The 25,808-nt window shown below is 41.3% G+C and overlaps 1 protein-coding gene across 2 annotated transcripts in view; it reads left to right on the top strand.

The window, feature by feature from the left end:
• Positions 1-2,287: 2,287 nt before the first annotated feature.
• Positions 2,288-25,808, top strand: part of EPB41L3 (erythrocyte membrane protein band 4.1 like 3) — a 198,123-nt gene continuing 174,602 nt past the window's right edge. Inside the window, exon 1 of one of the 2 annotated variants that reach the window (XM_073331510.1) lies at positions 2,288-2,487. The gene's annotated coding sequence lies outside the window, so the exon portion shown is untranslated. The remainder of the gene's footprint in view (positions 2,488-25,808) is intronic. The other variant, XM_073331503.1, reaches the window with a different exon arrangement.

Genomic DNA, 25,808 nt, shown 5'->3' with positions numbered 1-25,808 from the left:
GGTCTATTCTCTTAGGTCCCAGTCCTGCTGGTGAGACCTTCTGCAGAGTCCTATTGATTTTATTGGGACCCTACAGACAAACAAGGGTCCATGTTTGTGCATCCCAGTGTAGAACTGTAACATTAGTTTCCATGTAAATTCTGCCAAGCAGCAGAAAGAATGAAGGCATTGCTATTACCCAGCTATTTACTAAATTCTTTCTCTCTGGCTCTTCTTAATCCATTATGTCAGACTCCAAACTGGGAAGTTTCACAAAGTTAATTATATGTAGCTGCCTAGGGGGGAAAAAAAATGCAGACAACCAGCAGCCTTTCTTGACATAACTACATTTGATATCAAGATAACCTGGCTGAGTCAGCCTAAGAACATCTTTCTTAGCTTATCATGAAACAACAGTCTTGCCTTATAAAGCAAGGGTTCCTAAGTCTTTGCCACTGGTACCTGGCTAGCTACCCTCCCCTTATGCAATGATCTCCAGGGTATGAATCCTCTGAACTTAGGGTTACATACAATTTTAATCAGCCTCAGTGATAGGGGAATTGAAAGCCAAAGCTGCAGTAGGAGCTTTTGTAGGCATGCCTGAGACAGACCTAATGTCTCCAGGAGCTAGAGTGCAGCTGCTGGTACAAACACTGAAAGGCTGCAGTGGGTACCCCCCTCTACTGCCTCGTGCTCCATGAGGGAAGGCAGAAGGCATTGCCTCTACCCCTTTAAGAGGCTAGTACCACAATGGACAAAGGCACGGCACCATCCTTGTGTTTCCTGAATGCAGCGATTCTGATTGTGCCCAGCACTGTGCCCAGTGACTTGTGACTATTCCCCTACCTCATGCACCTCTGTAGAGTGGGGCACAATTTGGATCTTACTGACCTACTCTTATAAAAAGGGCCTACATTATTACTGATCCAGAACATTAGAATGACTGTGTTCTGGGTGATTGCTGCAGAATATAGTAAGGCTTTTTTTGGTTTGTTTGGCTGGGCTTTTTTAACACATATTTGCAGACCATAAGCTGCCCTCAGACTCAAGGGCTGCATGGCTACAGCTGTGTCCTCTTTTCTTTCCCTGACCTCTTCCATTCTATCCTCCTCCTAACCTCAATGTGCTTTTGTGCAACTAGGATTGCCCATGACTTGGACAAAAGAAGGGCTTTAGCAGGACTGCTGAGGGAAGGGGGGAGACAGGTGGGATTTTCAAGCCCTACATTTTCCCCACTAAGTACAAAGCCCATGTTACATAGCAACAGTCCTACCTATTAATAGTTGAAAGGTGGCTTCCCTGGGTCAATTACTGGATCCTTCTTTACTACACAAATCATTATTCTCGCTCTGCAACATTACTAATTGTATTAAACTATTTTGTGTTATGCTGCAGAGGCCAAGATCAGATCATTTCTACCATTACTGCTGAGACTGGTCCCTAACATGCTTAGCTGAGGAAGATAGCTCCTGTATTGTTTTCCCTTTCTGTTCTCTACTCCTTGTAGAGAGGAAAAATGATGCCTGGAAATCTGTCACTGGATTTCCATGCATACCTCTTATAATTTCTGGAAAGGTGTGGGAGGGGAAGCTTATACAGCTGCCAGTCCTCTAATATGATTTTTCTAGAAAAAAACAGACCTGGCCGCTCTATACTTCAGAACATTGTCACCAAGAAATGAGAGAGGTGGGAGGAAGTGTCCCCTTCATTCTCCTGACATGATACAATTAGTCCAAGTATCCTCAGAGCTGTAAAGTTCTGAGCAGCCTGTGCCTGGAACTAGATTCTGATTTCACGGGGGGAGAGCTGGCATTTGGCTTCTTAAGCAGCCTGTGTGCAATTGCTTAGGGCCCCAAGCAGCTCCAGAGGACCCCCCTATTCATTATTAGGATGTGTTGTGTGCAAGCGAGGGTTCTCCAAAATATTCCTGCTTAGGGTCCCCAATGGGCTAGCACGGGCTGGGTGTAAATGCAGAATAGCGCTTCAGGGTTACACCAGTGTAAATGAGATCACACCCTCTGTCCAAACCCTCTCCTCATCCCGTCCCAGCCATGTCTGCAAATTCATTCCTCTTTCTCTGCCTGGGAAGAGCCGTGAGTCATGCAAGCAGCAATTCCCCGAAGCCCGCGCTCGTCCACATCCCAACACCGCTGCTGCAGAGCGCGGCGGCAGCCCGGGCGGCGTCCCGCCGGCAGGGAGGGCGGGGAGCGCAGGGCGCACCAATCGGGAGGCGCGGTGGGCGCGCGGGGCGGGGCCGGGCCGGCGTGACGGGGCCGGGCGGGGCTGACTCCCAGCCCGGCGAGCGCTGCAGGTGGGAAGTTGGTGCCGCCGCCGTGGGTGCAGAGCGCGTCAAAGCAGCCGGGGTCGGCGGGAGAGCGCGCGCGCGCCTCTTCCCGGGTGCCGAGCCGCAGCTGGGACTCCCCTGCCCTGTGCCCCTTGTCCCGGAGAAAGGGGCGAAGGGGAGCATCCTCCGGAGCGGCAGGAGGACCTGCTCCTCGGAGGACTCAGGTGAGGTGCCTCAGTTTCTTGCCCCCCCCTCCCCTCCCCTCGCCTGCTCCTTGCCCTGCTGAGCCCCAGTTGTATTTGCACGCCCCGGCCAGCGCCGGATAACGATGCGCAGAAGGAACCGCTGTGCTGTCCTTGGCTTGAGGTCAGTGGGAAAGGCTGGTGGACATCGGCTGCTCCTGCTTCCCTGCCTGCCTTCCCCAGTCTGTTCAGCCGGGGGGATGCCCGGCGCGGACTTCATCCCTGCCCATGGACATATCTGCCCGTGCGTTGCCCTGTGTCTGCCGAGCTATGGGTTAAAACAGCTGCTCGGAGCGGGTATAAAATCTCACACTAGACTGCGGTGGCAGCGGGCTCACGTGCAGCAGCGCGGCTCTCTCGAGCTCTGTGAAGTGCGTCTTCAGTCGGGCACGGGGCTGCAGGAGCTGGGCGATCCTCTAAGCTGGGCTCGAAGCGGGTAACCTGCAGCTTTCAGCAGCCGGCTGATTTCATTGCTTTGATTTTTTTTCCTTCTGTGCAAACCCAGGCTTTTCTCTCGCTCCCCCGCTAATACGTAGTTTCGAGTTGCTGTGGGGCTTGTTTCTTCACTATCGGTAGGAGTTGAGCTGCAAGCGCGCTTGCTTTCTGCTTCTCTCCAATGTTATCAGCTGCTGCGGGCAGCGACGGGTGCGGAGCGCGATCCTCCCTCTCCTTTTTGACCCCCTTCTCCGCTTCCGAAGCGGAAAGGGGAGAGGGGCCCGATCCTGCTCCCACTCAAGCCCACCAGATGGGGAAGCTCCCAGAGGCTTCCGCGGGAGCGGGTTCCAAGCGCAAGTTTGCGCCAGTAAAAGCCAATGGTAGTTTGGTTGGTCATTGACTTCACTGCTCCCAAGATCCTGCTCTGGAAGCTTGTGATCTCTTATTTTGAAGGCTCTGACTCGTTGCAGATTAGGCTGTAGCGTTCTGTATGCTGCCAGTCATGTACAACTGTCTACTGCTGTAATGTAAGAGTCGTCTTTGAAATCCCTCGGCGCTGGGGAATGCCGCTCCCCCGTTTATATAATGTACCCTAATTGAAAGGAACATGGAAGGCTTTAATGGATATAACGTAGGGGATTGTAGGTGGCTGTTTACATCTCCCAGCTATAGTTATCATAGGGTGGCTGGAGGAGAGGGTGTGCAAAAGGCTCTCTCCTTAAACTCCGCAGCAATGCACGTTCTTCTTTAGTAAAATCGCTTTGGGATCGGACTGTTTTCAAGTGCGTTTGTGCTCTATCTTTCCTCCTTCGGAAGACCGCGATCTTGTGGGGTTCCTGTGAGTGATCTACGGGCATTACTGGGCACGTTGCCTAAGCTAATGGACTCGCTGATTGTCCGAGCGTGTTGCTGAGATGAGACTTGCCCAGCCACTAATAGCTCGGTGGTTTCATTTCATTGTGGTTAAAAGGAGGAGCGGGTCGTTCAGATGCGTCTAAAGGGGAGGGCTGGGAATCTGCTGAAAGTTGTTTCCAGACACACGGCGAGCTTTAAATAGCCACAGGCGCAGGGTTGTAGCGCACTGATGACAAGCAGAGATCCTCCGAGTACAAAGTTAAACACTGAATCAGCAGATTCAAAGTGGGTTTTATCAGTGACTGGAGGTTTTAGCAGCATTATACGAACAACTCATTGCCTGGGTGCATGATGCTGATGTTACTACATGCATTCTTTTTGGCTGCTATAAAAAGAGCTTGCATTGTACACGTGACTCGGACCCAGGACTACAACGCGCTATAAGAACACCATTTTAAATTGCCCATTTATCTGCTCTTTTTTCTTACAAAATGTTTAGACTCAATATTAAATTCTAATGATAAATATTGGATATGTCCTAGCATGAAAATAAGATACATAAATAGGAATATGAATGGATAAATAGAATGAACAACATGATTCTAAAAATCTTAACGTCCACTGCCTCAGGAATGAGTTCTTAGGGGCAATTTATGACTTTTAGAAGCATTTTGAAATGCATGTGGGTTGTGAAAGATGTTGTAGGACTCAATACAATAACTTGAGCATTCAGAACTTTGCATTTTGTCAACAGTTCAGCATTGGGAAGCCATTTTTCTAACTTTTCCTGACAGATTATAGAACCCAAAATGATTATTTTGGGACTTCAGGTGTGGTTTAAAATGATTTCCCGCAGTTATTTGATTTGTAAGGCCTATTTTAACACCTGACATTGGCATTTGTGTCTGGCCGCAGGCTTTTGCCTCTGGCAGCATAATGGGAAAAGAAGAATCCCTAGGTGACACTATGTATCTCTGTAGAGCTGGGGCTACTCTCCTAAAGGAAGTGTTAATAGTCTGTGTTTGTGTCTTTTTTTTTTTTTTAAAGGAAAGCCCTAGCCTTTTTTTTAAGTTGATTGTGGGTCAGCTTCCATTTCTGTTACATGAAAAATCTAACACTTGCTCATCCTTCTGACCAGATACATGGGTCTTTCATAGTAATACAAATACCATATACTTCCAATGTATGATTCGCTCCTATTCATGTATAGTCCCTCTCTACTATTGTATGGATACTTTAGCTCAGGCATTGCTGCTCTTGATCTGAAAATGATGCCCACTCCAGCATTGAGATTTTTTAAGATACAAAACCAAAACTGTTTTGCAGTAACATTTTTTTTTTCAAAAGTACTTCTGTAGAACAATCTTTTTTTCCTTTTGGATTTCATCAGAATGCAAATATCACATGTTTTAAGAACATTTTTCTATGGACTATTTTCCTTTTTCCTCCAGGACTTCCCACCTGGCATTCCTATGTCAGATCACACAAGCTGAGCACTGCACTATTCTATAAATACTGTGCATTCCATTTTTTTTTCAGGAACGAAGTATGACCACTTCCAGCAAGTGCACTTAATATGAGGTTGTTTGCCAAATGGTCTTATTTTTCCTTGGTTGTAATTATAAGAGGAACATAGGAAAACGGATTAATTGATTTTTCCCAATCCTCCCCCATCCTTGCTGCTACAACATATCCTCCAGCATGCGATTTATTGCAGACTCTAAGAGGGAAAATTTTGTAGGAGCCCCTTGTTCAAACATTGGCTGCACACTGCTGCCTAGAACAAGCTTATGAAGGCACTTTGTTATCTAACATAACCTTATCTGCCATTCCAGAGCTTCATAACAAACTTACTGGAACATGGAATGACCTTAGAAAGGAATCTTTCAATATGACATGCGGCATTCTTCTACTTGGAATGGAAATGCTGCACACAGAACTGACATTTTTAGATTGATGCTTCTAAACTGATTCTCTAAAGGGAGTATAGAGATGGGTGGTGCATTAAGTGGAGGGGGGATTTTTTGTTTTGTTTTTTGTTTACTTGTGGCAGTACCTATTTGAAGAATGAGTATATTGAGAATTCACAAATTCTCATGACATCTATATTAGAGAAGAAAACAGATTGCATTTTAAATCTAAGGAAAATCAACACTTCCTCCGTCATTTGCGACAGCCTTTATCTTACTAATAGTCTAGGAAGAGTTAGCTTCTGACCATTTATGCACACCTTCAGAAGCCCCAGGTTATTAAGACTAACTAAAAGCTAGTTTGGTGTACTAAAGCCTGATGGCAGCTCTGTTTTTAAACTTTATATTATCTTACATTTTATACACTATATTTCTTCCATTAAAAAAATACTTCAGAGTACTTTATAAATTGTACGCAGGAATCACTTCATCTACTGAAATGCTGCCATCTCTGGAAAGGAATGCAGCAGTAGTTTCAGAATGCACTGGAACAGTATGCAGCAGCTTAAGACAAGAACGGATGAAAAATATTGAAACTGTAGGGGAAATTTATGCAGGCAGAATATAATGACCTAAGAAGACACTTGGCCTGGGCACTGAGTCTAATAACTAAGCTCTTGCAGAGTTTAATGACAACTGGAGCATTGGTTTACATTTTGTCAGAAAGATGAGCCCTTTGTTTGCGCAGTGCCCCCTAACATCATGCTGGAGTATTGTTTGAGTGCTGACTCAGTGGTAAGGTCCTACTGGATCTTAAACACACTACCACCTGGGGTATTTTTGGGAGGGTCTGACAGATATCATCCAGAAACAATCCTGCTTAGCTTGTGAGATCTGATGACCTTCAGGCAGAGAGTGTGGCTGTAGACTAAAACAGTACATTCGGGTTTGAAATTTTTAGCTGCAGATAGAGGAAATTTGGGGATTTGCATTTGTTTTATTGAAGGACAATGTAATTGGGTGAGTACCTCCACTTATGCTATATAATCTGTTAAATTTCAAATGTGTGAATCAAGCTGTGAAGACCTCTTGGAGCACTGAGGTATAATTTGAGAAAGGTAAACTAGGCATTACACTATGTAAAGTCTGCTGTGTCACATTTTGAATATCCAGAACACTCCATAACAAATTTAAAAAACATAGTAAGAGAACCAACAAAGTAAAAGAAGCAGAGGCAAAAGGGCATCCTTTAAAAAGTGGAAGTTAAATTCTAGTGAAGAAAATAGAAAGGAGCATAAACTCTGGCAAATGAAGCGTAAAAAATATAATTAGGACGTCCAAAAAAGAATGTGAAGAACCGCTAGCTAAAGACTTGGAAAGTAATAGCAAATTTTTTTAAAGTACATCAGAAGCAGGAAGCCTGCTAAGCAACCAGTGGGGCCACTGGACGATTGAGGTGCCAAAGGAGCACTCATGGCCATTGCGGAGAAACTGAATGAATTTGTTGCGTTGATCTTCATGGCTGAGGATGTGAGGGAAATTCCCAAACCTGAGCCATTCTTTTTAGGTGACAGATCTGAGGAACTGTCTCAGATTGAGGTGTCATTAGAGGAGGTTTTGGAACAAACTGATAAACTAAACAGTAATAAGTCACCAGGACCAGAGGGTATTCACTCAAGAGTTCTGAAGGAACTCAAATGTGAAATTGTAGAACTACTAACTGTAGTCTGTAACCTATCATTTTAAATCAGCTTCATTACCAAATGACTGGAGGATAGCTAATGGGATACCAATTTTTAAAAAGGGCTCCAGAGGTGATCCCAGCAATTACAGGCTGGTAATCCTGACTTCAGTACTGAGCAAACTGGTTGAAACTATAGTAAAGAACAAAATTCTCAGACACATAAATTAACATAATTTGTTGGTGAAGAATCAACATGGTTTTTGTAAAGGGAAATTGTGCCTCACCAATCTACTAGAATTCTTCAAGAGGGGTCATCAAGCACGTGGACAAGGAGGATCCAGTGGATATCGTGTACTTAGATTTTTCGGAAAGCTTTTGACAAGCCTCACCAAAGGTTCTTAAGCAAAGTAAGCTGTCATGGGAGAAGAGGGAAGGTTCTCTCATGAATTGGTAACTCATTAAAAGCTAGGAAACAAAGGGTAGGAATAAATGGTCTGCTCTCAGAATGGAGAGAGGTAAACAGTGGTGTCCCCCAGGGGTCTGTACTGGAACCAGTGCTGTTCAACGTATTCATAAATGATCTGGAAAAAGGGGTAAACAGTAAGGTGGCAAAATTTGCAGATGATACAAAATTGCTCAAGATAGTTAAGTCCCAGGCAGACTGCAAAGAGCTACAAAAGGATCTCTCAAAACTGGGTGATTGGGCAACAAAATGGCAGATGAAATTCAAAGTAATGCACATTGGAAAACATAATCCCAACTATACATATACAATGATGGCATCTAAATTAGCTGTTACCACTCAAGAAGGAGATCTTGGAGTCATTGTGGATTATTCTACGTAAACGTCCACTCAATGTGCAGCAGCAGTCAAAAAAGTGAACAGAATGTTGGGAATCATTAAGAGAGTAGGGATGTAAAAGGTTAGCTGATAAGCATCAGTCTTATTGGTTTCAGTTAATGATTACACTCCGCTGCCAGCCAGAGCAGCAGCCAGGAGGGGCCTCCAGGGGTGGCAGCTAGCAACCCCATAAAAGGTGGGGGTGCCACAACACACCTCTCGCATCCTTAGTTCCCCAGATAAACATTTAACCATGTAACTGATAAAATTTTAATCGATTACACAGTTAATTTTTTTTAAATAGCTATTTACATTCCTATAAGAAAGGGATAGATAATAAGACAGAAAATATCATATTGCCCCTCTATAAATCCATGGTATACATCTTGAATACTGTGTGCAGATGTGGACACCCATCTCAAAAAAGATATATTGGAAAAGGTACAGAAAAGGGCAACAAAAATGATTAGGGGTTTGGAACAGCTTCCATATGAGGAAAGATTAATAAAACTGGGACTTTTCAGCTTGGAAAAGAGACAACTAAGGGGGGATATGATTGAGGTCTATAAAATCATGACTGGTGTGGAGAAAGTAAAGAAGTGTTATTTACTCCTTCTCATAATATGAGAACTAGGGGTCACAAAATGAAATTAATAGGCAGCAGGCTTTAAATAAGCAAAAGGGAGAATTTTTTCACATGATGCACAGTTAACTTCTGGAACTCCTTGCCAGAAGATGTAGTGAAGGCCAAGACTATAACAGGGTTCCAAAAAGAACTAGATAAGTTCATGGAGGATTGGTCCATGAATGGATATTAGCCAGGATGGGCAAGGATGGTGTCCCTAGCCTATGTTTGCCAGAAGCTGGAAATGGGTGACGGGATGGATCACTTGATGATTACTTGTTCTGTGCATTCCCTCTGGGGCACCTAGCATTGGCCACTGTTGTAAGACAGTATACTGGGCTAGATGGACCTTTGGTCTGACCCAGTATGGCTGTTCTTATGTTCCTGGCTTCATTTCTTTTCAAGGCATTAGCATCCTATTCTGACATTGCTTAGCACTTTATTTAAAATTTACATTTGCTAAAGATTCACAACATACAGAAAAGGTTAATATTTGGCAAGGAAAGTTTGTTTGCATAAAGCTTTTCCATTTATTTTAATATTCTGAAGTTGTCTTTACCAATTTAGCTATGACCGTAAAATATAAACATCTTCTATAGTGAAACTTTCCTTTCTTTGGCACCTCAGAAAATAAAAATCTAAAATCATCAACAATAATGAAGACTTCCATTATCTTTCCTTTCTCTCAAAATATAGGAATATGTAATGGCCAGATCCTGCAACTGGACCCTCGTCCCCATGTGAAACAAGTTTCAGGATCAGGGCCTTGTAGTTACTTTGTATTTTTCAATATAATATTACTGAAAGATGTGCAGTGCAGTTTGATTGTTTTCTTCATTGGACAGCTGACCAAATTGAGTCTGATAGTTAATACTCTGTGTACTGTATTAACTCTGTGCTAGACTGACATTCTTGCATTTCAGTGGTATATGATTCGTTTCAAATCTTTCTTACTCCTAACCCATGGGTTAGGATGGATCCAAGATGAATCATAAATGTTTTTAGCTGAAAGTCTTATATGCATGTAAGTGTGAAATAAATGGCTGAAATTTTGCACAACGCTTTGAACACTTACTCCTTTATTTAGGATTTGTGGCATTATGTATGAGTTGCAGTTCTTACCACCAAATAGGATCAGTGGCAATGCAACAAGTAGTACACTTGCACATATCATGAAGACTGCAAATTGGAATCAGACCCCAGCAATAGAAACTAAATAGATATTTCTAACAACAAAAGATTCTTATGTGGGTTGTGAGTAGAGGGTTCACACTGAAAATAGGAAATAAAAATCCACTGTCCTCTGAAATATTTACAGCTAATATGGTGCCTGAAAAACGGATTTCAGCGTCTGGTGAAGAAGTAATTGACCCTAAAATTGCTGCCTGGAGCTGAGAACTGAACCAACACTTTCAGCTTCATAACCGTTGTCCTGCACAAATGGAGCGGGTAAGGGTGGAGAGAGAGTACATAAGGAGAGCAGTGAGAATTTAAAAAAAGTCTTACATTAGACTGTCTACAGAGCAATTATCTCCTTCTTACCCTAAATCAAGCAGCTACCATGTGGTATGTACAGCAGAAAATCTAGTAGTGACCTAGAAAGTGGGAATGAAAACATGGGCCATCACCTATTGCTTCTGCAATATTTACAACACCCAACACCAAAAATCATGAGATGGCTCAAATTTGAGATTTAAAAAATATGTATCTCTTTTTCACATGCCTTCTGATATATATATTTTAATTTTAGTGGGAAGCTACCAACTCAAAATTTGTGTATGATCATCTCAGGTTCAAAACTGAACCTTAGGTACATACTCAGAAATTCAGGCTTCTCTGCTCACTATGTGGGGACTCCATGTAGCCGCTCCTATCCCCTAAGGTTGGGAAGTTGACATTCTACTCCTCTCCATCTCTACCTAAACAAGATAAAAAGAAAAGGAGTACTTGTGGCACCTTAGCGACTAACCAATTTATTTGAGCATAAGCTTTCATGAGCTACAGCTGTAGCTTATGCTCAAATAAATTGGTTAGTCTCTAAGGTGCCACAAGTACTCCTTTTCTTTCTGCGAATACAAACTAACACGGCTGTTACTCTGAAACCTAAACAAGATAGGCAACTACCCCTCTGATATTCTCCCTCCATGCTTCCCCGTAGTCACTTGCCCCTTCCCTTTCTCCTCACATTCTCCTTCTCTGCCCTACCATACCACATTTCCCTGCATCCCTCCCAGTCTGTCGTCTCCCCCCCCACCACCACCCATGTGCTTTCCCTGCACCACTCTGTCAGCTGCTGCTTTCCCATGTTTTCTTGACTCCTCAATTGCCTGATCATTTTACTAACACATCCACTTTTCTGCATCTCTACATTCTTCTGTCACCTGTCTGCCTTCCCAGAGTGATTAAATGCCCACCATTTTTTGCTGGGGGTAGTCTCGCTTTCACTTGTGAAGGCTGAGAGGATATGGTAACAATTCTTGCTGAGCACAGCCTGTTGCTTCAGTCCTATGGATAGTAATGGTAGACAGTAGCCATTCTGAATAGGGGCAGAATGTCACAAGATTGAAGGCAGAAATCAGAAGTTAATGAGAAATCTTTCACAAAAAAAAATGTTCACAAGACCATCAGTAAAATCCGGAGAGTTGGCAACACTGCTTCCTCCTTCACCCTGCTGCATTCTCCAAGAAAATTTGTTGGCTAGTGTCAGGGTTCCTCCCCCACTCTGAACTCTAGGGTACAGATGTGGGGACTCACATGAAAGACCCTCTAAGCTTATTCTTACCAGCTTAGGTTAAAACTTCCCCAAGGCACAGATTTTGCCTTGTCCTTGAACAGTATGCTGCCACCGCCAAGTGATTTAGACAAAGAACAGGGAAAGGACCACTTGGAGTCCTATTCCCCCAAGCCCTACACCCCATTTCCTGGGGAAGGCTTGATGATGATGATATCCTCACCAATTGGTACAGGTGAACACAGACCCAAACCCTTGGATCTTAAGAACAATGAAAAATCAATCAAAATTCTTCTTTTAAGAATCTATTTAAAGAAAAGGTAAAAGAATCACCTCTGTAAAATCAGGATGGTAAATACTTTACAGGGTAATCAGATTCAAAAGATAGAGAATCCCTCTAGGCAAAAAGGCCTACGTTACAAAAAGACACAAACAGGAATACACATTCCCTCCAGCACAGTGAATTTACAAGCCAAAACAAAAACCTTTTTAACTTTACAGGAGTTGGAGGGCTTGCATCCTTGATCTGTTCCTGGCAAAGGTATAATCACACAGATGGACAAAAGCCTTTTTCCCCCCCTCCAGATTTGAAAGTATCTTGTCTCCTCGTTGGTCATTTTGGGTCAGGTGCCAGCAAAGTTACCTTAGCTTCTTAACCCTTTACAGGTGAAAGGATTTTGCCTCTGGCCAGGAGGGATTTTGTAGCACTGTATACAGAAAGGTGGTTACCCTTCCCTTTATATTTATGACAGCTAGCAAGCTGGCAAATATATCCTCAGTTAAGAGCTTGGGGGGAACACAGTTGAGAACATATTTGCTAATTTTATTTTTATGGGTGGAAAGCAAGGAAGGTAAGTGTGGGAGAATTCTCACACTGATTGCTTTGGGGGAAAATAGTGAACTACTTGTCTGTCACTTCTGGGAGCATAAACTACAGGAACAGACCTAAAGTAGAAATTTTTCTAGGGTTATTTTTAAGAAAATGAGGTGTGAGCAATCAGGGTCTTTCATTTTTAGTCTGTTGCGGTGCAGCCAGTGGCACTGAAGTACATACTGCTTGGTGAGTGAGTAGGATTCTTCAGACAAATGGTAATTCTTGCCAGTTGGCTACCTCTTAGTTCTATTTCCAGTTCAATAGTATGTTCTGACACTTGCAGCCTTTTCATTATAGACATGAATGGGAATTCACAGTTTTGTACCTGCCACGAACTGTGGCCACAGTTTTGTATGTACAGTTCATTCTTACTTTTCCTAGTCATTCACTTGTGGGTCCAAATTGAGTTCAAAATTGCACCTGAAAAAATGTAAGCCTGATGTGAAACATCTAGTAGCCTATGAACAGGTTGAACTCATTTCATTTGGGTCACTTGGTCTGGGTTCATGACTGGTGTGCTGGGGTGTGCACCCGCTGGCTTAAAGTAGTAATAACAAAATACATGGTTTCTACTTGCAGCACACTTAGTATAAAAATTGTTCCTAAACCACTGTTCATGACACAGGAACATTACAATTTTTGGTGATAGATTGTAATTCTGTCCTTAAAATGTGGATTAAGCAGTGTTGTCTACACATTCCTCTCTAATACTTATTGGATTGGAAAGTAAAACATTTAACTTTAGCTCATGGTCGCATACAAACTAGAATGTAGATGTAAAGAGCTTTTACTTACTATGCCTATTGATGCTAAAGCTGGTTATGAAGATACAGTTAAGGTTGTGGGCAAATGTAGACCGAATGACTTTGTTCATAATGCCTGATGTTAGAGAGGATCTTGTTGCTGCAACAAACCCGGGATTCTTCTGGCTCTGGTAAAATGGGTAGTGTCTGATCATAACATAGTTATTGTGAAAGGAATAGCTGATGAACAATGTGAAACGTACCTGTGTGTGACTGACTGACCATTGTGTATTGAATACAAATAGAATGACCTCACTTCATAATATAATCTAGGGTTCAAGAATCTGGTAGTAAATCTTGTTCTTGATGTTACAAATCCTGTGGCAGATTACTACTAATCTATTACAATTTATATATCGTCACTTCAAAGTGCTTTACTTCATTTCAGCCACCAGCTAAACATATTTACTTCTGGGATGAAATGTGGCAGTTTTATAACAGCACTTTAGGAATAGAAATGACAAACACAGCTTCATGTTAAAAATGCATAGGGAATCCAGGTAGGTAAAGTGTACTAATCTGTAATTTAGTCAAATTGGCATACAGCCGAGACACTAAACTGACTTTTTTTTTTTTTTTTCCAAAATGTCATGGGCAAGGCCAAAGTGGTGGATGGATGCAAGTGACATAGGCAATACAAAGGGAGTTGCGGTAAAATATTTGCATCAAGTGGTCAAAACAATTTATCAATATATCTTTTTGCTTCTTGTAACCTGTCTCTTTTCTCTCACCATTGTATACACCAACGTTCTTTACTTCCATAGTAGTAGACATTGGAAGTACTGTTGGGGGGGCGGGAAATGTCAAGTGACTCGGCAACTGCTATTCATAGGAGTGTTGAGTATTAGTGATTGCTGGTTGCAGTCTCCTTAGAGCCTGTAGATTATTTTTCCCCTGATGGCCCATCAAGGACATTATTTCAGCACCAAGTCAGAAGGAAAAAGTACCACCTTCTGCATTGCCAGTTCTGCTTTTTGCAGTGCTTTGAGTCTTCTGGACATCTAAACACTGATCATGCCAGATTCTACTTACCTTGTGATCTGATCAGATCTCAGCCCTATATAGACACAGTGGAGCCTATTATAGTGCTTTGGAAAATATAAAGACACTGAGGGCTTGTCTACACTGGCAATTTACAGCACTGCAACTTTCTCCCTCCAGGGTTGTGAAAAAACACCCCCCTGAGCACAGCTAGTTTCAGCGCTGTAAAGTACCAGTGTAGACAGTGTACCAGCGGTGGGAGCTACGCCCCTTGTGGAGGTGTGGGTTTTGGGGTTTTTTTTTTGAGTGCTGGGAGAGCTCTCTCCCAGCACTGCACTGCAACCACACAAGCCATATTAAAGCGCTACCACGGCAGCACTTTAACATTGTCCGTGTAGACTAGCCCTTGGGTTGAAGAATCTGGGCAGGCCAAAAATATCTGATGGGAAGATTATTACAAATCTTTGACAGCAGATTAAACCAACTTTATCTTCTTGGCACATTTTCAGTATTGGCAGTTTCTTATGGTACAGGCAAACTGTGGTGATCAAATCACTAGTATAATAAAGTTACTATTTCTTTCTTGTCCTTTCTCTTTCCATTGGAGTCCATGTTGTTTTCTTTATCTGACATAGTAACTCTGCACTTAGTACCTCTAATTCTCCCTTGAATTCCAGAAACAATCATATTATCTATCTAGGAATACAGACTTTGCTCTGCTGTTATATGCCCACAAAATATTCTGGTTAGTCAGAGATGCATCTAGAAATTTGTACAGTGTCTCAAAATAATTCCATCCCCCAAATTAAAAAAAAAAGCGTGCTAGTTATCTATTTCAGGATATATTTTACATTTTTCTTAAATTCTGCAGGTGTATTCTATTAGGCAACTTGATAGCTGGAGTTAAGAGTGAAATTATACTTCCCTGAATACAAGAGCTCTATCAATGACCTACAAAATCCATTGATGGGGTGGGGTAAGCTTTAATGGGAAAGACTTTCCTGGATTTTTTTTTTGACCATACAAGCACTTCTTGACAGCTCCAGTCAATGGAAAACCTGCATTATTTTGACTTTGGTTACCACATACCTGTTGAAATTACCAGAATTCGGGATGGATGTGATAACTTCTTATAGATAAGGAGTGGGTGAAAACCAGCAGCTTTCAGTTGCACAAAGCTTTTGCATATATTGCTAGCCCCCAGTAAATCAAGTCACATGAGACAGGATCCTGAAAATGACCATTCAGTGTGGTCCTAAGTCTTTTTTTTTTTTTTTTAAATTCTGTCCTAATAAATAGTATATCTCAGTATTTAAGGGGTTAGGTGTGTGTATTATCTGTGAAAATGGCATTCCTTTTCTATGCACTGTGTAGATGCAATCTTTGCTGCCTAGAATTGTCAAATGAAAAAAATACAAATTAAAAGACACACTGTTCTTCTAAAGCCTTGTTATGATGTCCTCTTTGACAGACCACTACTAAACCTTAATTTTTTTCAATGCTGAAATATGCTATCGTATTTCTTTGGTACTGGATTATTTTATGAAGATTTTTCTGTGTTCAATCCAGTTAGTCAATTGATAGAAACGATTCTGTAATGTAAACCAATTTAATGTTTGTTTTTACATAAAACAATGATGCTGTTGTCAAATTACTAAATTGATTTTCTTTTTCTTTTCTGTTTTTACCAATGATTATGGCTGACTGCAACATGAACCTGATGTACTGGATGAAACTCTGGCACATGGAATTTGGATAACTTTGGGGTGAGTCTTGGAATCCTCTTTAAGTCATTAGTGGGGGTGTTCCCCCCCACCCCCCCGCCCAGTGGAAGGAAAAGAGCATTAGTAAACTAGGATTGGATTTAATGAAAGATCTATTTTGTGTGCCAGAAAGAACTGCATGAGTGTAGAAGCAAAATGAAATTGTTATTAAATCTGGTGCTAATGTTGCTGGGGTCTATTTTTCCCCCCTAAGCTCTGTTTTGATATTGGCAGAAATGTGGAAGATAACATTAAGAGGATTAATTCTAAATGATGATTTTATGAGCTTTAGTATTTATCACTCTTACATAATTGACATGAAAATAATTTCTAAACTATTTTATGAAGCTTACAAACAATTGTACCTAAATATTTTCCTTGGCTTATAATGTTTCTGTAAATCATTCAAATAAAAAATTAATTCATTATGTGACTTTTCAGAAATATAGTATGCAAATCAGTTCATTTTCTCATAATACCACTGTTGCTTGTGGCATGAATCCCTAGAAGAGGTATATAACATTGTTGACTTGTTTGCATTAAATACTGTACCACAATTCTTGTGTATGTAAAGGATTTCCAACCCAACTAGTCTCTGAGATTGTTTAAAAGTAAAGCATCATAGCTACTCCATATTCTTCTTCACTTTACACACAAATTGAGGGTAGAATACCAATGCCAGATGAGGCTAGTATATCTAGCATTCTGGACTTTCTGTTAAAGGTGGTTAGACTGCTGCAGATAAAACTGTTTCCTGCAAACATATCAGCCAAGAGACCCATTCCAGAAACATATTTGGAACTCTTAATATTCACTCAGAATTGTTATAGGATTAAATTTGCCTCTTTGAAAAACATAACTCAAAATGTTTTTCAGTTTTAGAAAGCTTTAAACCTAACTCTTGGAATTATCAGCATGACTCTTATTGTGACACAACAGCATGAATCTTTCATTTAGGGCTAACAGACTGCGTTTTTTATAACTAGTGGACTCAATTCAGGAAAGCATCTACTTAGATCTGAACAGAGTTGAGCATCATCAGTGATTTAGATAATGGCATAGAGAATACACTTACAAAGTTTGTGGATGATACCAAGCTGAGAAGGGATGCAAGTGCTTTGGAGGACAGGATTTTAATTCAAAATGATCTTGAAAAACTGGAGAAATGGTTTGAAGAAAATAGGATGAAATTCAATAAGGCCAAATGCAAAGCACTCCACTTAGGAAGTAACAATCAGTTGCACACATGCAAAATGGGAAATGACTGCCTAAGTAGGAGTACTGCAGAAAGGGATCTGGGGGTCATAGTGGATCACAAGCTAAATATGGGTCAATAGTATAACACTGTTGCAAAAAAAGCAAACATCACTCTGGGATGTATTAGCAGGAATGTTATAAGCTAGACACGCAAAGTAATTCTTTGGCTCTACTCAGTCCTGATTAAGCTTCAGCTGGAGTATTGTGTCCTGTTCTGGATGTCACATTTCAGGAAAGATGTGGACAAATTGGAGAAAACACAGAAGAGCAACAAAAATGATTAAAGGTCTAGAAAACCTGACCTGTGAGGGAAGATTGAAAAATGGGTTTGCTTAGTCTGGAGAAGAGAAGACTGAGAGGGGGCAGTTTTCATGTACATAAAAGGTTGTTACAAGAAGAAGGGAGAGAAATTCTTCTCATTAACCCCTGAAGATAGGACAAGAAGCAATGGGCTTAAATTGCAGCAAGGGAGGTTTAGGTTGGACATTAGGAGAAACTTCATAACTGTTTGGGTAGTTAAGTTTTGGAATAAATTGCCTATGGAAGTTGTGGAATTTCCATCACTGGAGATTTTTAAGAGCAGATTAGAAAAACACCTGTCAGGGATGGTCTCCTAGATAATACTTAGTCTTGCCATGAGTGCAGGGGACTGGACTAGATCTCTTGAGGTCCCTTCCAGTCCCGTGACACTCTAAGCATGTACTTACCCTGAATTAGAGCCATAAAACATAACCTAAAATTCAAAAGTGGTATGTTGTAGATTTCCCACTAAAATGCAAGTAGTGTGGAAATGTGAGTAGATGTTTTTTTATTCTCGTGTTTTAATTCTCTGTTAAATGTGCACAGGCTTCATCATTCGCTGCTTTTTGTATTGTAGTTGGATTTAGTTATTTGTGAATTAATTCCCTTTGTTATTGATTTCTATCTGATATGCAGCAAAGATCTCTCTTCCATCCCTCTTCAGATGCCTAGGTCTTAGAAGCAGAGGGAGATTATTTGGGCTACTTCTAATACAACAGAAGAGGGTTAGTTGTGGCTTCTATCAGAACTCATCTGCTAGAGGTGATTGCTCAGAACCATTAAGGTACCCTGGCTTGTCATGCCCCCTTTTCACTGACTGCACAGGTTCCATCCATGGCACTCCCCACCCCTGCTGGCCTGGGGGTAAGAGTGAAGGACAGGAACCCCATTTGGAGAAGACAAACATGGCTTTTTAAAGAATTCCCTAATAAAAACTGGCAAATTTATTTTTTGTTGTACCTTTCCAGGGTGATGCCTCTTAATCCCTTTTTATTGACCCTGTGCTCAGGCCGCAGAGCTTTTTGTCTCAAGGCAGTAATGTGAGTTCAGGGTCCTGGAGGGTAATGGCCTTAATCATTTTCCATATGTTTCATGCTGGATGAACATACGTTGCACTACTACTTCTTCTCATGGATACCTGTTGTTCCTCAGAAATGTAGCTAAAAATGCAGTTAAGTGGCCTTCTGCATGACTGATGCAAGGTAATTTCATAACTGAGTAGCAGTGGGCTCTGTAAGTGAGCTGCTTCAGATTCCCCTTCTTTGATGTGCTAAGAAGCCTTCATCAACCTGAGAGAGTAATGACTCCTGTGTCCAGGAATATGTTGCATATTTTCTCTGCTATACATACTAATAAAACCTCAAGTCTGAGAACTATTGAAATATATTGTTCACTATCAAACTTCACCTTGTATTTTGTTTTACTTTTAGGCTACCTTAGTTAATATTTTACAACGTAAAAGTATAACTGACCATTCATATGCTGCATACACAGATGCCACTTTTAATACCTTGTTTTGTGGGGCAGAGGCACTTCCTCATACTGTTATAACTAATGATGATTAAAATGGACAAACTTTGTTTCACCCAGTTTTCATTGTTGTAGTTTTGATTAAATCTGGGGCTGAGAAAAAGCAATCTGGTTATATTTGCATGTCACAAAAATATAACATTTTTATAACAAAAATGTAACAATTAGAGCCCAAGTCTTGGTAAACAAGCTAAGTGTTATATGTCTGGTGACAGCATGGTTCATTAGTGGCTCTGAATAAAGTTCACTTTAAGCACACATGCACAACAGAAATGTGATATGCCACAAAATCCATGCCAAACTACTGGTAGAGCTGGCAGCCTTTACTCATTCAGCTGCTGCCTTGAAATCTTGTATGATCCTTGCTTTCTTGTGGTCAAAGAATGCTCTGCAGTCTGATCCTGATGAGAATCCTAGGTTATCTGATGTGAAAGCCGTAGTCAAACCAGCTGTTGTAACCAGGACAAGAAGGGTGTTGTTTTTTTTTAAGAAGTTACCAGTGATTTTGGTTGCATTTTTTTGGGGGGGGCAGGGGGGTGCCTAATTGAATGCCTTTATAAGACATTTTTTAAATGGTGGGTTCTCAGCAGTTTCTGAACACTGGACTTCCTTAAGGTGTCTTGGGTTAGGCACTGAGGATTGCTAGTTACTTTTGAAAACTTTGGACCTAAGATCTTTTGAGATCCTATGAGAGAGAGATATTGGGATATCAGCAAATGTAAGATGCAGATTATTGTTTTGGGAGGAAAAGGGTGTTGGTGACTTCACAGAAAATGTGTGAGTTGGTGGTGGTCTGGAATCAACCAGAGCATGGGTTGTAAAAGGAGGGAAGGGAAGAGAACTGGCTAAATGGATGGAAGAGATAAGATTTCAGGAAGAATTTGCACTTGTAAGGTGCAAAGTTGGTATCTGGAGGGGAAGAGACTTCCTAGCAACTAGTGTAAACTCTGACTAAATATCCAAACTTTAGGAAGGTGACCTATCAGAATGGAACCACTCCACCAAATGCTTTGAATTCAGCTTCTGCTAGAAAGAATAGAAAGCCTGAGGATACTGAATTTATTAGAAACATGTTAAATTGTCCGTGTCTTGGGGTTTTTTTGAACTGCTTGAATTAAACAGATTTTGTTAATCGCTTTTTGTTTTGTGAAGGGGCCTAGGATAATTTACAAGTAGCTTTTCCCTTGCTTCATATAACCCAACAAATGGGTGGAGGAGGTGGGTGGGGTGTCCCCAAGACAGTGATTAAAATATAGACTTAGCAACTCCAAATGAGATTTCAGAGGCTTTGACCCACCACTTTATTCTACGCTTCCTTTTTCTACCATTATCCCATCTGCTCCCACCCACATAGCAGCTGAATTCTCTGTGGTAGTCATGATCAGGTCACAACAGGACAAACTGTAACCAACAGTGGAGGTCAAAAACACAGTATATGCTGCACACTTCCATTTCCAGAGACTGAAAGCATAATGACCATAATATTTTCATCATCCCCCTATGAGAAGCTAAAGCCCTGAGCTTTCTCCTCCACTTGAGTCTTTGAATATGGCAGTGTACAGTGACTGTCCTCAGAGTTGTATTTAAGGAACAATTGTGTCTTAATGTTCACTTTTCTGTTAACCTCATATACTATGCAGGCAGATCAAGCTGAAGAATTTGCCTTTTATTTTTAATTTCTTTTATATATATGCAGAGTCTTTGTATTTTTTTTTTTTTTACCATGGCTGTTCATTTTCAGTTGTTGCCTGGATAATAGTGCTGATGAACAAGTATTTAGTCTGACACACAAAGACTTAGCTGTAAAGAAAATGAAGCAGAGAAAATTATGGTGGCAAAGGTTTCTAAATTATACTTGAACAGGAAGATGTTGATAAGGAAGTAGTTAAAATTACTGTTTAGAGAAGGGGAAAAAAGCTCTTATGACCTATATTTTTAGCTGTCAGCAAAATGAGGAAACAATTGATGCATAAGGTCAGTGAGATAATTTTGGTGCTAATAAAGTAATTGCTCTGTTGAATCTCAAGCCTGATCCAAAGCCCACTGAAGTTGTCATTTCACTGTCAGTGGGCTTTGGATCAGGCCACACATGAATATAAGTGCAAGTTATTTTCATTTGCTTTGAAAATAAAAATTAAATTGTATATTTTAAGTACTTGCAAAACATTTGTTTTACTCCCACTTGGGCAGGCTGAAGATTTTTGAATTAACGTGTGTATTGAAAATGCATGTAGCATAATAGTGCAATTGTTGGGACAGGGAATAAAAAATGTAGATGTTCTAGTGCTGTAACCAACTATATCCTTATTGAAGCTAATGACAGAAATCCCATTGTCTTTGAAGGGAGCAGGGTTTAGGTACAAGCCCTCATGCTGCAAAGCAATCCAGATGCAGTTAAAGGTCCGCTTACCCAGATGGCTTTGTAGGAACAGGGCCATTGTTTGAGAAATTTTTTTGAAGATTTAAATAAAAGGCATGGTCCACTAGCAGTAAATCCTTTACGTAATACCCTTCACCTTGTTTCAAACAATCAGCACTAAGTGGCTAATGTAATAGAATCCATATATTATTTATGGTCCCTTTTCCTCATCCAGGATGTGGGATAAAGAAAACATACCTTACAAATCTTTTAACCGAATAATGAATAAGCAGGGTATTTCTTTGATGGCTGATCCCCTCCCTATACACACTCCACTTCTGCTTCTGGAAATTGTATTTAGGATCCAATAGTGAATTTGGATTAGTAGTAATGTCCTCTGGCAAGACCGGTCTTGCCAGAGGACTTATGAAAAGTACTAAGGCAAATGACAACCACAAAATATAGCTTCTGTGATTGATTTAGTGTGAGCAGAACAAATCAGTGATTATGAACAAAATGAAGTTTCTTGTAATAAGCATGAAGGCAGTTAGCTCTGTCTTAATCTTGATTAGCCAATATTCATAGCTTTGTTGGAAGCGAGTTAAGTGAGGCCAAAGGCCTGTACTGTTCAAAGGTTAAAGTAATCCACAATAGTTCTGCTGTCAGCCAAACTGAACCTTGTATAGCCTAGGTTTCCATGTAAGGCCTTAAGCTACTTTTATTGTTCCCAGAACTGATAGATATTAACTGACATGTCTTTTATCAGTCTGAGAAAAGGCAAGGGTTGCCCACTTCTGAGTGGTATCTGAACTTTGCCTTTTGAGACAGGTGAGACAGAAGTCTAGCTGAAATACTGCAGAAGCGGCAGTCTTTTGGAATGCAGCCTGAGATAATGGTTTGGATTTATCCCGTGGCTGTAAGTGACCACCAAGTTGCATATTGTATCTTAGAAATTTATTTTTTCCTCTTTCTCCAGCATGGCTGTACAGAGGTGTTGTGCTGTTGCAGCCTATTTTTAACACCAAAGCTCACGTACCATACCTAATCACAGGGTATGTTGTGTTCAGTGAACTGGCATTTTATCAAAGGCATCCCAAAGTATTTTAGCTTTCTGATTACAACAAGTGAAAGCTAAGCAAAATTCAATTGGATTTAAGCTATTTTATAGATAAGAGAATACTAGCATAGTCTGAGTCAATACATTTGTATGTCAAAATGGAGACCTGACTAATCGATTTTACTCTTCCATCTGTCTCAATACATTGCTTGTCATATGGCACTTTGTTTCTAGTTTATCAAACTACTGTAGCTCTTTTCTTTTCAAAATAATATAAAATGTTTGGCAAATTCACATTCTTCTAAATAATCCATTTTTACTACTGCCCAGTGTTAAAACCAGTGATTTTTATTCAGTGATATAATTGTCTAGTATATATTTTGGCTGTAATGATTGCCACAGATGTTTGGGGTTTTTTTTGTTGGGGGGGGGTCATGTTTATTCATAACCAGATACTATAATAGGTTTATAAGAAGATGTTGTAAGGATAGTTTTTCATTTTCAGTTTTGGGAAGTGGGCTCCACCTAGTGTTTAAATTATAGGATTAAATTTCTCAAATTTGTTTTCCTGAATGCCCTTGGTATATAGTTAAAGGACACAGAAGCAAGTTGAGATGGGTATCATTTTCAGTAATGGTTATCTAAACTATGAGGGTTATAGGTACAGTTAGTATACTAATGATGACCTGTAATACTGAAATGGTTATAATCTTTCACAGAGAAAATATAATATTCCTGTTCTATACAATGGAAAGCCTTTTGAAAAGAAATTAAAACGGCATGGCAATAATATGTTCCTAAATATTCTGCAGTTGATTCCCACATATATTTTTTTTGATGTGGAATATTCAAAAATGGCATGATAGCTGATTTAAAATCTGATGCAGAAAAACTAAGAATTATTTGAAAAAGGCAATAAATGTGAGCGTTTATCTGGATTAATATTGAATCAAAATATTTTTACAGTATACAATACCTGTTCATTAACACACATGAGTTCTGCCTCTATTTCTTAATTACACCATAATTTTTCAGTAAAAGCAATTTATAGTTAGTCTTTGAGTGGTTGCAGATTTGTATTCCACTCAGGTACATGAGTGCCCAGCACACCAAAGCCAGAGAACTTTGCCTAGCAGTGCTCACAGGGATGGTGCTTGGGTCCTGTGGCTCTATCCCCTCTGCTGGCTATTTAAGGTTAGTGCTGCCCCAAGGCACGCCTCATCCCTTCTCTCCCCCCCCCCCCTCCATTCCTTCTCACCACCTGTAGCTAGAGTTGAAGCATTCTGTGTGAGATTTACCTCACGTTTCCCCCTTTTTTTTTCTTCCCCCCTCATTCTTTTCTGGGAATTTAATTCATTGTATGTAGTTAGTGTAGCTCAGTGGTACCCCTTATGTTTAGTTACAGTAGTTAGGCTAGATAGTTAATTGCCCTGGATAATGCCCTCACTGAGGTTTAAACGTGGAGTTGCTATCCCCAATAGTGACCCCCACACACACAGAGAGGATTTGTGGTGCCTGGGTAAAGGGCACATTAAGGAAAAGTGATTGCCTGGTCCCACTTTGGAGCCATCATGAAGTGTGGCTCCTGCCTGAAGAACCAGTGCTTCCATTATCAGGAAGAGGGATTGTTCCCTTGCATCACCATTGGTACTGGGATTGGCACCATTCCAGAAGTATGGATATGGGTCCTTGGTCTGCTACCTACTAGCCACTAATACCTCACCCCTATTCCTAGCTGTGTTCATGGAATCCTTGGCATGTGCCTTGGTCTGGGAAATCCCACTCTTTGGGAGTTCTGGGCAAGATTGCTGATTCCATCTGTGGTTTCTATCCTGGAGCTGCCTCTATTACAAGTGTAATCAGAGGTTATTCTTCCTGAGTCACTCCAGACTGACCATCTCTTGCAGAAACCAGCCCCTTCACATCAGCCTCCATTGATCATACACCCTTCTTCCTCTCTGCAGCACTGCATTCTTCCTCACTGATGCTTGAGGACTTTAAGTTATACCAGGACCTTTTCAGAGTATGGCTTCTGTAATGGAATGCTAAACTGTATTATACTCTTCAGCCACTAGGTGACACTGTGTATAAGCAAAAAGAAAAGGAGGACTTGTGGCACCTTAGAGACTAACAAATGTATTTGAGCACAAGCTTTCATGAGCTGCATCGGATGCATCCGATGAAGTGAGCTGTAGCTCACGAAAGCTTGTGCTCAAATACATTTGTTAGTCTCTAAGGTGCCACAAGTCCTCCTTTTTCTTTTTGCGGATACAGACTAACACGGCTGCTACTCTGAAAACTGTGTATAAGAGATCTTATTTAAATGAACCTCAGCCATTCTTGGCAGAGCATTTAAAGCTGTTGTGATGACCACATCTGCTGCGTATCTTGCTCAGATACGACTAGGCCGTATCTGGTACAGAAGTACATGACCACTTCTTCCTTGCAGTTCCAGGCCGAGTATGTGCAAGAGAATGCCCATAAGTTGCTGGATATTCTTCAGTCCTCAGCTCTGGGGAGAGTGGTTTGCCAGATAAATGAAGTCTACCAGGTTTCCTTAGAATACACCCATTACCACCTACAGCTAAGTGGTCTGAAAAGCCATTTTATGTCCCCCTGCAAGACTTCAAGTGTTTACTCTCATTCAGCTCCTAATTCAGGGATCAGCAATCTTTGGCATGCAGCCCATTAGGGAAATCCGCTGGCTAGCCAGGACGGTTTGTTTACCTGCAGCATCCACAGGTTTGGCCAATTGCAGCTCCCACTGGCCGCGGTTTGCTGTTCCAGGCCAATGGGGGCTGCGGGAAGTGGTGTGGGCCATGGGATGTGCTGGCCGCCACTTCTCCCAGCCCCCATTGGCCTGGAACGGCGAACTGCGGCCAGTGGGAGCTGCAATTGGCCAAACCTGTGGATGCTGCAGGTAAACAAACCGTCCCGGCTAGCCAGCAGATTTCCCTGATGGGCCACGTGCCAAAGGATGCCGATCCCTGTCCTAATTCTTTCTTGGTGACAGCAGTAAATGACAGATCACAGCAGGGGAGATATAAGTCTCCCACCAAGAGGTTAGACTTGATGGGGAGGAAGAAAAATTTGAGACTTCTTCATTGCAGATGAGCATTGCAAAGCAGAAGGCACTGTTACCCAAATATGACTTAAGTTGGACACAGCATCCCAATTAATTAACAGAGAAGTTGCCAGAGGCCTCCACGGGGGATTTGTAGGCTTTCACTACAAAGGGCCATATGGTGGCAAAGACTTTGCTGCAGTTGGCTCTGGATGTGGCGGATGCTTTGTCCTG

Source organism: Lepidochelys kempii, chromosome 2, assembly GCF_965140265.1.
Source record: "Lepidochelys kempii isolate rLepKem1 chromosome 2, rLepKem1.hap2, whole genome shotgun sequence".
In the NCBI taxonomy this organism is placed as follows: domain Eukaryota; kingdom Metazoa; phylum Chordata; order Testudines; family Cheloniidae; genus Lepidochelys; species Lepidochelys kempii.
Note: the sequence above shows the minus strand (reverse complement) of the source record. Positions and strands in the feature narration are given on the sequence as shown.